This window comes from Hevea brasiliensis, chromosome 15 (genome assembly GCF_030052815.1).
Source record: "Hevea brasiliensis isolate MT/VB/25A 57/8 chromosome 15, ASM3005281v1, whole genome shotgun sequence".
In the NCBI taxonomy this organism is placed as follows: domain Eukaryota; kingdom Viridiplantae; phylum Streptophyta; class Magnoliopsida; order Malpighiales; family Euphorbiaceae; genus Hevea; species Hevea brasiliensis.
In genome coordinates, this window is record NC_079507.1 from 18,646,154 (window position 1) to 18,655,458 (window position 9,305).

Here is a 9,305-nt window from a genome sequence, read left to right on the forward strand (position 1 = left end):
TTAACCCGGACCCCTTTTCTGCTGTCTTTCCCTTCTATTTTGTTCATTGATTCGGACTCTGTCCACTTTTGATGCAACATCTACCAGTTTAGCAAAATCTATGATCTCCAATGCTGTGATCATGACTTTGATGTTGTCATTAAGCCCTTCTTCAAACTGTCTGCACCTCTCTGCCTCAATAGGGACTATTTCCCTCCCATATCGGCTCAGTCTGACAAACTCACACTCATATTTCACCACTGACAATTGCCTCTGTCTCAGACTGATAAATTCCCTTCTTCGCTCTTCTAAATACACTTTGCTAACATATTTCTTCCTGAACTCTGTGAGGAAGAATTCCCAAGTGATCCGTTTAGGTTGCACCTCATTGGTTACTGTGTCCCACCACTGATATGCATCATCCTGAAGTAGGGACACAGCACCCACCAGGGTCTGCTCGGGGGTGCAGTTTAGCTGTTTTAGCACTCTGATGGTTCTATCCAACCAGTTTTCTGCGGTCATGGGATCATCCTCCCTCTTCCCAAAGAAATCCACAGCCCCATGCTTTCGCAGTTTCTCCAAATGAGACTTTTGTGGTACTGGTGGAGTTTGTGGCTGTGGTTGCGGTGGTGGAATTGCCCCCATCATTTGCCGGTAGAATTCAGTCATTTGCTGAAATAAAGCAAACTGAGGTTGGGCAGGTGCCTCAGCTACTAGTGGAGCAGATTCTCCCCTGCCCTCAGATTCAGCCCTTGGTGGAGCACGACTCTCTACGTCTTTATCAACTGCTCTTTGCGAAGCAGGATCCATATCCTAATCAAAATAAAAAAACAAACAGATTTGCATCAGTGTCACCTCAACACTTACAAATGCAATGCAATGGTATGCACTCTATCTAGGCCCAGAAACGCCTAAACCAATGCTCTGATACTACTAAATATTACACCCCTTACCCGTCTACAGTGTAGCCGAGCAAGTTATGCCACTCAATGTGCCGGAGCACCAATTCATGTTTCTATTACAATTTATCCCTTTTAATTCATTTATTTATAATTTTTGATAAATTTGAATTTTTTCGCGAATTTTATAGAAAATCCGGCAGAGTGCCGGCTGTAAATTGGAAAAATAGTTCTTCTGAACCTGTTTAAAAACACTTCCAATATAATTTCCAAATCCAAACTCCATTATACACATTTCAAGTCAATCTCAAAATCTCAATCTCAAATTACAATACTATTTTCGAAAATTTTTCTTTTCAGTTCACCTCATCACTGGAAGCTCATTCATAAATATTTCTCAACATTTCATTTATCAACATACATTATGCAGAAAATTTCAATAATATAAAATTTCATATATTTACATTAATACATAATTACAAGAATTTATAGTTACAATCCAAACTAATACAAAATGAAAAATACAAAAGGGCCACCCATAGTCCTAATGTCCTACCATATGCAGTGCAGATGTGAGGTGACTCTGGACCCCAGATGCAGCTCTGAAGGCTCACCCTATCTGATGTCTGCTGGGCTCTCCAGCTAGGTCTCCAGTACCTACGCGTGGCAAAAGCGATGCGCTAAGCAATTCTGCTTAGTGGTGACAATATAAAATAAAATAAAATAAAATAAAAATAAGTATGCAAAATGTATGTTTACATTTTTTTTTTGATAGACTTAATTTCTGATATTATTTGCAGTATTGTTTAATTAAAATTTGGTAAGATTTATTATCATTGCCCGAGTAACCCATACTAGTTGACTGGACTGGACCATCACACCATCAGTCATATTGTGTCTCCCGGTGTGTAACAGAACAATTAATAAGCTGTAATAATCATCAGGGTGAAAACCCAAGTATATCATCTCAAATAACATAGCCAAAGGCTATTATGTCACAGAATGGCATGGAAAGCCAGGAAACACATAATGGCATGAAGCCATATGCGGTACTACTAACAGAATCCTATTGGCATGCCAACCTATCCAAACCAATCACATTAGGCCTATTAGGGCATTTAACACTTTTAATTTATGTAATTCTTTGGAATTGAAATTTTATGATTATTATTCATTTCATTGGTCAACCAAAATGTCGACTTTTGCATTGACAATAGATATATTGGTTTAAATATCATCAACATACCACATTTTGCATTTTAAACTTGTTGGTATTGGTTGCCAATACCATTTCTAAACTTAATGCTAATTGGACAGAATTTTCAGTTTTCATGCTTTGTATTTACTGTTCCATTAGTCATTTTTGCATTGGGAATTTGGCAAACTGATCAACATGAAAGTTGTTCCTTATTTTGTCTAGTTGCATTCCCTTTTTTGAATCACTCTATTTGGAGTTTTGTAACTCTAGTTATGGCCCAAAAACCACAACTGGCCGGATTGAAATTCTGTCCGGAATTTCTAGACTGACCAAATCTATAGTATTAGGAATAGTGACTGCAACTCACCTTTTGAATATGTTCTGGTCATAATTTAGGTTAGGTTTCTTCATGAAAGTTGTTGGTTTATATCTTAGCTTGTTGCTGGTAAAAGTTCAGGTCAATTGGACCTTTCTACACTGAGTTATGGCTAAATGACCAAACACTGTTCATTTGGTCATTTTGCCTAGGCAAACTGCAGGTCACCCAGATTAGGGAAAACTTTTGGTCAACTTGGTTTGGTTTTCTGGGCATGGTTTCTTCACCAAAGTTGTGCCATTATGTGTCTAGTTTCATGTCCAATTGGCCTTGTACCAATTGGACCTCTATAATTCAAGTTATTGCTGCCCAAACCTGTTGGACTCATGTCCAATTCTGGAGGTCACCAAGGGCAGCCACACCAAACCCAAATCCCACTACTATACACACTTCATTTTTTATTTAAACAGAACCAAATGGTCACTAATTGACCATTAAAACCTGCTTCCATCATCACATGGTCAAAGTCTCATTTCTCCACTTCAAACCCTAACTCAACATTTCAAACCATGCATTAGCATTGCATTTCATCAATCCACATAAAAGAGACATATTGTGGGCAGCCACACTAGCATTTTAGCTCACAAAAATCATCATCATATTAACCTGACCAAGGCTGCCAAAATTTAGGGTTTACATACAAATGGTATTCAACAAATTTTCTTTGTAATTTTGCACTCATTCAAAGTCCTTAACATGAATTTAAAGTAAAATTCATGGTTCGGTCACTAACCTCTATGGAGTGAGATTTTCCTACTTGCTAAAGTTCTTGTTTTCCTCTTCTTTTTCCTCCCAAAAGAATCACCAAGGTGTAAGAACACTTTTTTTTGTTGCTAGGTTAGGGTTTTGTTGGGTAGAAGTGAGTGAAAATCAAGCTTTGAAAGCTTGAAAATGGTTTGGCTATGGAGGAGGTTCACGGCAAGGAAGATGAAGAGAAGAGAAATCTGATTTTTGTTTCATTTTTCCAGCCCATTTGTCTCTTTTAAATAAGTTTATGACATGTGTCCACATTGGGTTGGTTGGTAAAACTTTAATGACATCATTATGATGTCATAATGTCATTTTCTTTCATTTTCTCTCCATTTCTTGTCTAATTAATTTCAATTAAATTTTTAACAATATTTAGTCATATTTTATGTTATATAAATTATTTATTTAACTGGACAAGTTGGTCAAAAATCATCTCTGAAGATGAAATGACCAAAATGCCCTTCGTTTGGCTTAACGAGCCAAAATTATCTGTACCAATTTTCTAAGTATTTTCTTGGCATTCTAATGCCAGAAGAACCTCAATGACCTTTCTCTGGAGTCCCAATAATTATTTTATAATTTTTCCCCTGGGTCTAGGGCTCCTAGTTGTGAGAACCGCAACTTCTCACTAAGTTACCCATTGCTAGCCATAACTCTCTCTAGAAAACTTCAATTTAGGCGATTCTTAAACTGATAAAAACCTAAGACATAGTAGAACATTTCGTATGAAGAACATTAGACCAAATTATGGACTTAACTTGATCAAATTACTGAACGAATTTGGATCATTAAATCTGCTAGAACTGAAACTACAGGGTGAATAGTAACATAAATAGTAACCATTTTTTAGTCATAACTTGAGCTACACAGCTCTGAATTAAGCGATTCAAAAAGGAAAATAAAGTTAAGACCCAGATGAACAATTTTCATGAAGAACACCTCACCAAATTATGATCGAAACTAGGTAAAAATTGGGTTCAAAGATTGGGGCACCAAGCTATCCAAAACCAAAACTCTCTAAATTTGCAAAGCTAATTTGGGATACATTAGACATTCATGCAATGAGTTCTTGGCAGCAATTGAGATCTGTATTGAGACATTCTATTTGTGCATTTTCAGTAGAGAAAAAAGTTAGGACGGACAAGGAATAGTGAGTAAAGAGAAAGGAGAGCATTGAAGGTTTGTGCACAACTAACATTTTCTTCATTTTTAAACTTGTAAATTGTTTGGATTGTGTTTATTTAAATGAGTTCGCTTTGAACAAGTTTACTTTGACTGAAATATGGTTTTTCTCTTGCATTTGAGAAATTTAGGTGTTGCCACCTTTATATGGATATTATGATGAATTTAAATATAATTGTTGAGTGGGAAATTTTTTGAAAATTGTTTTAAAACCACAGTTAGCATGACAATCCCTTTCGGAACTCCCCAGTAGTAACAGCTACTTGGGGTTGATAATTGATATTGATTATGTCTCCCATTAATAACGGTTAGTGGGGTAAGACTACATGAGTACTCATTAGGTAGCTAGCCCTTCCCTTATTAATAACGGTTAGTGAGGTTGAGATTGCTTTCTCGTGGTGTAAAACACGGCACTGATCGTGAAATTTTGTGTCATGGCCTAAACTATGTTGATGTTGGCAACACTAATGCTTTGTGAATTATGATTTATGAAGTGTGATTTCTCATTTGAAATGTTATTCTAATAAATGGCTCTTATGAACTTAGAACTATTGTAATGTTTTCATGCTTAAGAAGGATGTGATTTATTATGCTTTGACAAATTGTATTTTACTTTAAGTTTTGAAATTTTAGTTGTGCACCACTGAGTGATATACTCAGCGATAGCTTCTTTTTGCTATCGCAGGCAAGGGAAAGGAGAAGGCTGCCGAGTGAGAGACTTGGAAGCAGCATTTTGGTATTGTTTATGGGTATTTACGTTAGGTATACTCTTATGATTCCTTTGGATGTATTTTGTACATATATGTATAGATGTACAGACATTGAGTAGTTTGTATTTAAAAGTATTGCATTGCTATCAAATTTTGAGTTTGTAACTATTTTGTATTTTACCTTGAGACTTATGAAAATGTAACTTTTGCAATATTTAGTTTATCATTATTTCTAATGAATGTTTACATAGAATTTTAACTATTCTCATGCAATTTTCCACAAAAGAATTGATAAGATAAGAAGCTATGATTTGTTTTAAAATCCTTTGTAGCATAACTAATGGGTTATCGGTAGGTGGAGTTCAGTAATTCATTAGGTATGCTACGAAAGCATGTCATGCCTTACCAAGGATAAGGTGTGACATAGCTATTTTGGAAAAGTCCTTAATGAATCTTCTGTAGAATCCTTTATGTCCCAAAAAGCTTCACTCTCCCTTGACTGATGTTGGGGGTGGCATGTTTTCAATGATCTCAATTTTTGCCTTATCAACTTCAATTCCTCCTTTTGATATCAAATGTCCCAGAACTATGCCTTCCCTTACCATGAAGTGGCATTTTTCCCAATTTAGGACCAAGTTTGATTCTTCACATCTTTGCAACAACTTAGATAATTTAGCTAGACAATCATCAAAAGTAGTTCCATAGATAGAAAAATCATCCATAAAAGCTTCCATAATATCTTTAATATAATCAGAAAAAATAGCCATCATGCATCTTTGAAAGGTAACAGGGGCATTACAAAGACTAAAAGGCTTTCTCCTATATGCAAATGTTCCATGCGGACAAGTGAATCTTGTCTTTTCTTGGTCTTCTGGGTGAATAGGAATTTGAAAGAATCCCGAATACCCATCTAAATAATAGAAATAAGAGTGTTTCACTAACCTTTCTAACATTTAGTAGATGAAGGGGAGAGGGAAATGGTCTTTTCTGGTAGCACTGTTCAATTTCCTATAATCTATGCACATTCACCAACCAGTGACTACTCTAGTAAGGATTAGTTCATTGTTTGCATTTTGGATAACAGTTGTCCCACCTTTCTTAGGAACTACATGTACTGGACTAACCCATTTACTATCAGAAATTGGGTATATGATATCTGCATCTAATAGTTTTAAAATTTCTTTCTTGACTACTTCTTTCATGTTTGGGATAAGTTTTCTTTGGTGTTCGATCGTGGGTTTACTGTTTTCTTCTATGGGTGTTGATTCCCTTCAAGTCTTCTATTTTATACCCTATGGCTTTGCTATAGATCCTAAGTTCTCTTAATAATTTTTCCTCTTGTAACTTAGACAGGCTAGCATTGATTATAACAGGATATTTAGAATTTGAGTCCAAAAATGTGTACCTTAGCGAGGAGGGGAGAGGTTTAAGCTCTACCTGTCTAGCGTTTTCCTGGAGCTTACCTTTGGTTTGTTCCTCCTTCAACTTCTCCATCTCGGAATCCTTAGCTAAGGGTAGGGGTGGATGAGCTGCTAATTGTTGTGCATAAGCTGCTATTTCTGTATTTTCATCATCCACTGTGTGGCTGTGCATACATGCTTCAAGAGGATCTTTAGGATGTGTCTTATGAAATTCCTTTTCAACTTGTTCGTCTAGTATGTCAACCTTGAAGCATTCATCAGGTTTGAATTTGTGTTTTATTGTGTCGAACAAGTTGAATTGCACTTCTTTTTCTCCTACCTTAAGGGTTAGTTGCCCATTTTTGACGTCTATGATGGCTCTAGCAGTTACCAAGAATGGTCTTCCCAAGATGATAGGAATTTGAACATCTTCTTCCATCTCAAGGACAACAAAGTCCACTGGAATTAAGAATTTACCCACTTTGATAGGAATGTTCTCAAGTATTCCCACAGGATATTTAACAGATCGATCAGCCAATTACAATGAGATTGTTGTGGGCTTCAGTTCTCCGATCTCCAACTTTTTGCATATTGATAGAGGCATTAAACTGATGCTTACCCCAAGATCACAGAGGGCCTTGTCTATTTTCTTATTACCAATGAGGCAGGGTATGGAGAAGCTTCTTGGATCCTTCAACTTTGGAGGCAGTTTATTTTGCAGTATGGCACTGCATTCCTCTGTTAGAGCTACTGTTCCATAGTCTTCCAGCTTTCTTTTCTTTGACAGAATTTCCTTAAGAAATTTGTCATAGGATGGCATCTGAGAAAGTGCTTCAATGAATGGGATGTTGATGTAAAGTTTCTGTAAAACCTCCATAAACTTTCCAAATTGCTTGTCCAATTTGGCATTCTGAAATCTCTGAGGAAAAGGTAGGGGAGGCTGGTATGGCTCTGGTAATTTCTTTGTCTTCCTTGCTTCCTCTTCCTGATCTTTCTTAGCTTCTTCCTCCTTTTTCTCTATTTGGCCTTTAGATTTTTCTATGGTTTTCTCTGTTGGTTCTACCTCTAGTTGTACTAGAGTTCTCCCACTCCTCAGTGTAACTACCTTACAATGCTCCCTTGGGTTCATTTCTGCTTGGCTAGGCAGTTTGGCAGTAGCCTTACTTGAAGAACTTGCTTGCTGAGCGATTTGATTCTCTAGCATCTTGTTATGAGTAGCAAGTTGGTCCACTCTGGAAGCCAACTGTTTAATCAATTCATTTTGTTGTTGTTGAGCTGCTAGGATTCCTTTCATCATGGTTTCCATGGTCATTTTCAGTTCAGGTTATTGAGGTTGGAGAGGTAGTGATGGCTATGCAAAGTTTTGACCTCTGTTCTAAAATCCAGGGGGTGCTGGTGGTTTGTACCCTTGTTGCTTGTTTATTGGCTAGTTCTGCTGATTGGACCATCAGAAATTTGGGTGGTTCCTCCATCCAGGGTTGTAAGTATTTGAATATGGATTGTTGGGCTGCCTCTGGTTGAAGTTTCCTCCATTATTCACATAGTTCATCTGTTCTGTGGAGGGTTCATTGAAATTGATGTATTCTGAACTCATGTATCCTCCTCCATAGCTCTCCTTATGTTGACTGTTTGTACCAACTGCGTTGGCTTGCATTCTTTCGAGTCTCTTTGTGAGCTGATCAAATTGAGCATTTATCATGCTTAGGGCGTCTACTTCCAGGACCCCTGCAGTTCTCCTTGCATTTCCTCTTTCATTTGACCACTCATAATTATGGTATGCAACCCTTTATAGATTTTTAAGTGCTTGTGTCACTGTTTTCTCCATTAGATCACCCTCTGCAGCTGAATCAACTATGCTCCTTGTAAAGGGTAGTAATCCATTATAGAAATTTTGCACTAATAGCCAATATTCTATGCCATGGTGTGGACATTCGCTCTGCAGGTCTTTATATCTTTCCCATCCGTCATAGAGTGATTCTCCTTCCTTTTGTCTAAAGGTGTTAAGCTCAAGCCTCAGTTTTGCAGTCTTTGCAGGTGGAAAATACCTTGCTAGAAAAGCTTGAGAGAGGTTTTCCCAAGTGGTGAACGTTCCAGCCAATTGAGAAAGTAACCACTTCCTTACTCTATCCTGAAGGGACAATGGGAATGCTTTTAGTCTTATTGCTTGATCAGACACTACATTCATCTAGAATGTGTCACATAGGGAAAGAAAGCACTGGAGGTGATAGTGTGGGTTTTCTATTGGTGAACCTGCAAACTGGGTTTGTTGAATCATTTGGAGCCATGTTAGTTTTAATTCAAAGTTGTTGGCTTCCACTATGGGTCTAGTAACACTGGGCTGAAATCCTTGGATGGATGGAGCTCCATAATCTCTCAAGAGTCTTGATCTATCATTATTATCGGCCATGATTGGAATTTCAGGATCTCCTTGACCGTGCTTTTGATGTTTCCTTTCTCTCCTGATAGCTCTTAGAGTTCTGTCTATCTTCGGATCACAGTTCTAAATTTCTTCTTCTGGCCTTGTTCTAGTCATATACCAGATCGAGCACCTGAGAGAAAAGAAGAGAAATACAACAAGTAAAATAAAATTACATAATAAATATAATTGCCTAAATCAGCTAAATTGCCTATCGCTTTATATTACTAAAATAAAAAATCCCTAGTAACGGCGTCGAAAACTTGTTTCACTGGTTTTACAACCCTGCAAGTACACGGATCGCTAATAAGTAATAAAGTGATGAGTAGAGTATCGTTCCCATGAGGAATTTGATTTGCAAGTACCAATCTACACAATAATTTTGACTATCTAGG

At 37.2% G+C, this 9,305-nt stretch overlaps 1 non-coding gene across 1 annotated transcript; it reads left to right on the top strand.

Moving 5' to 3' along the window:
• The first annotated feature begins 8,407 nt into the window (after positions 1–8,407).
• On the top strand, positions 8,408–8,514 carry LOC131174264 (small nucleolar RNA R71). Its single transcript, XR_009144512.1, has one exon. It is a non-coding gene; the product is annotated as a small nucleolar RNA R71 (small nucleolar RNA).
• The last annotated feature ends 791 nt before the right edge of the window (positions 8,515–9,305 follow it).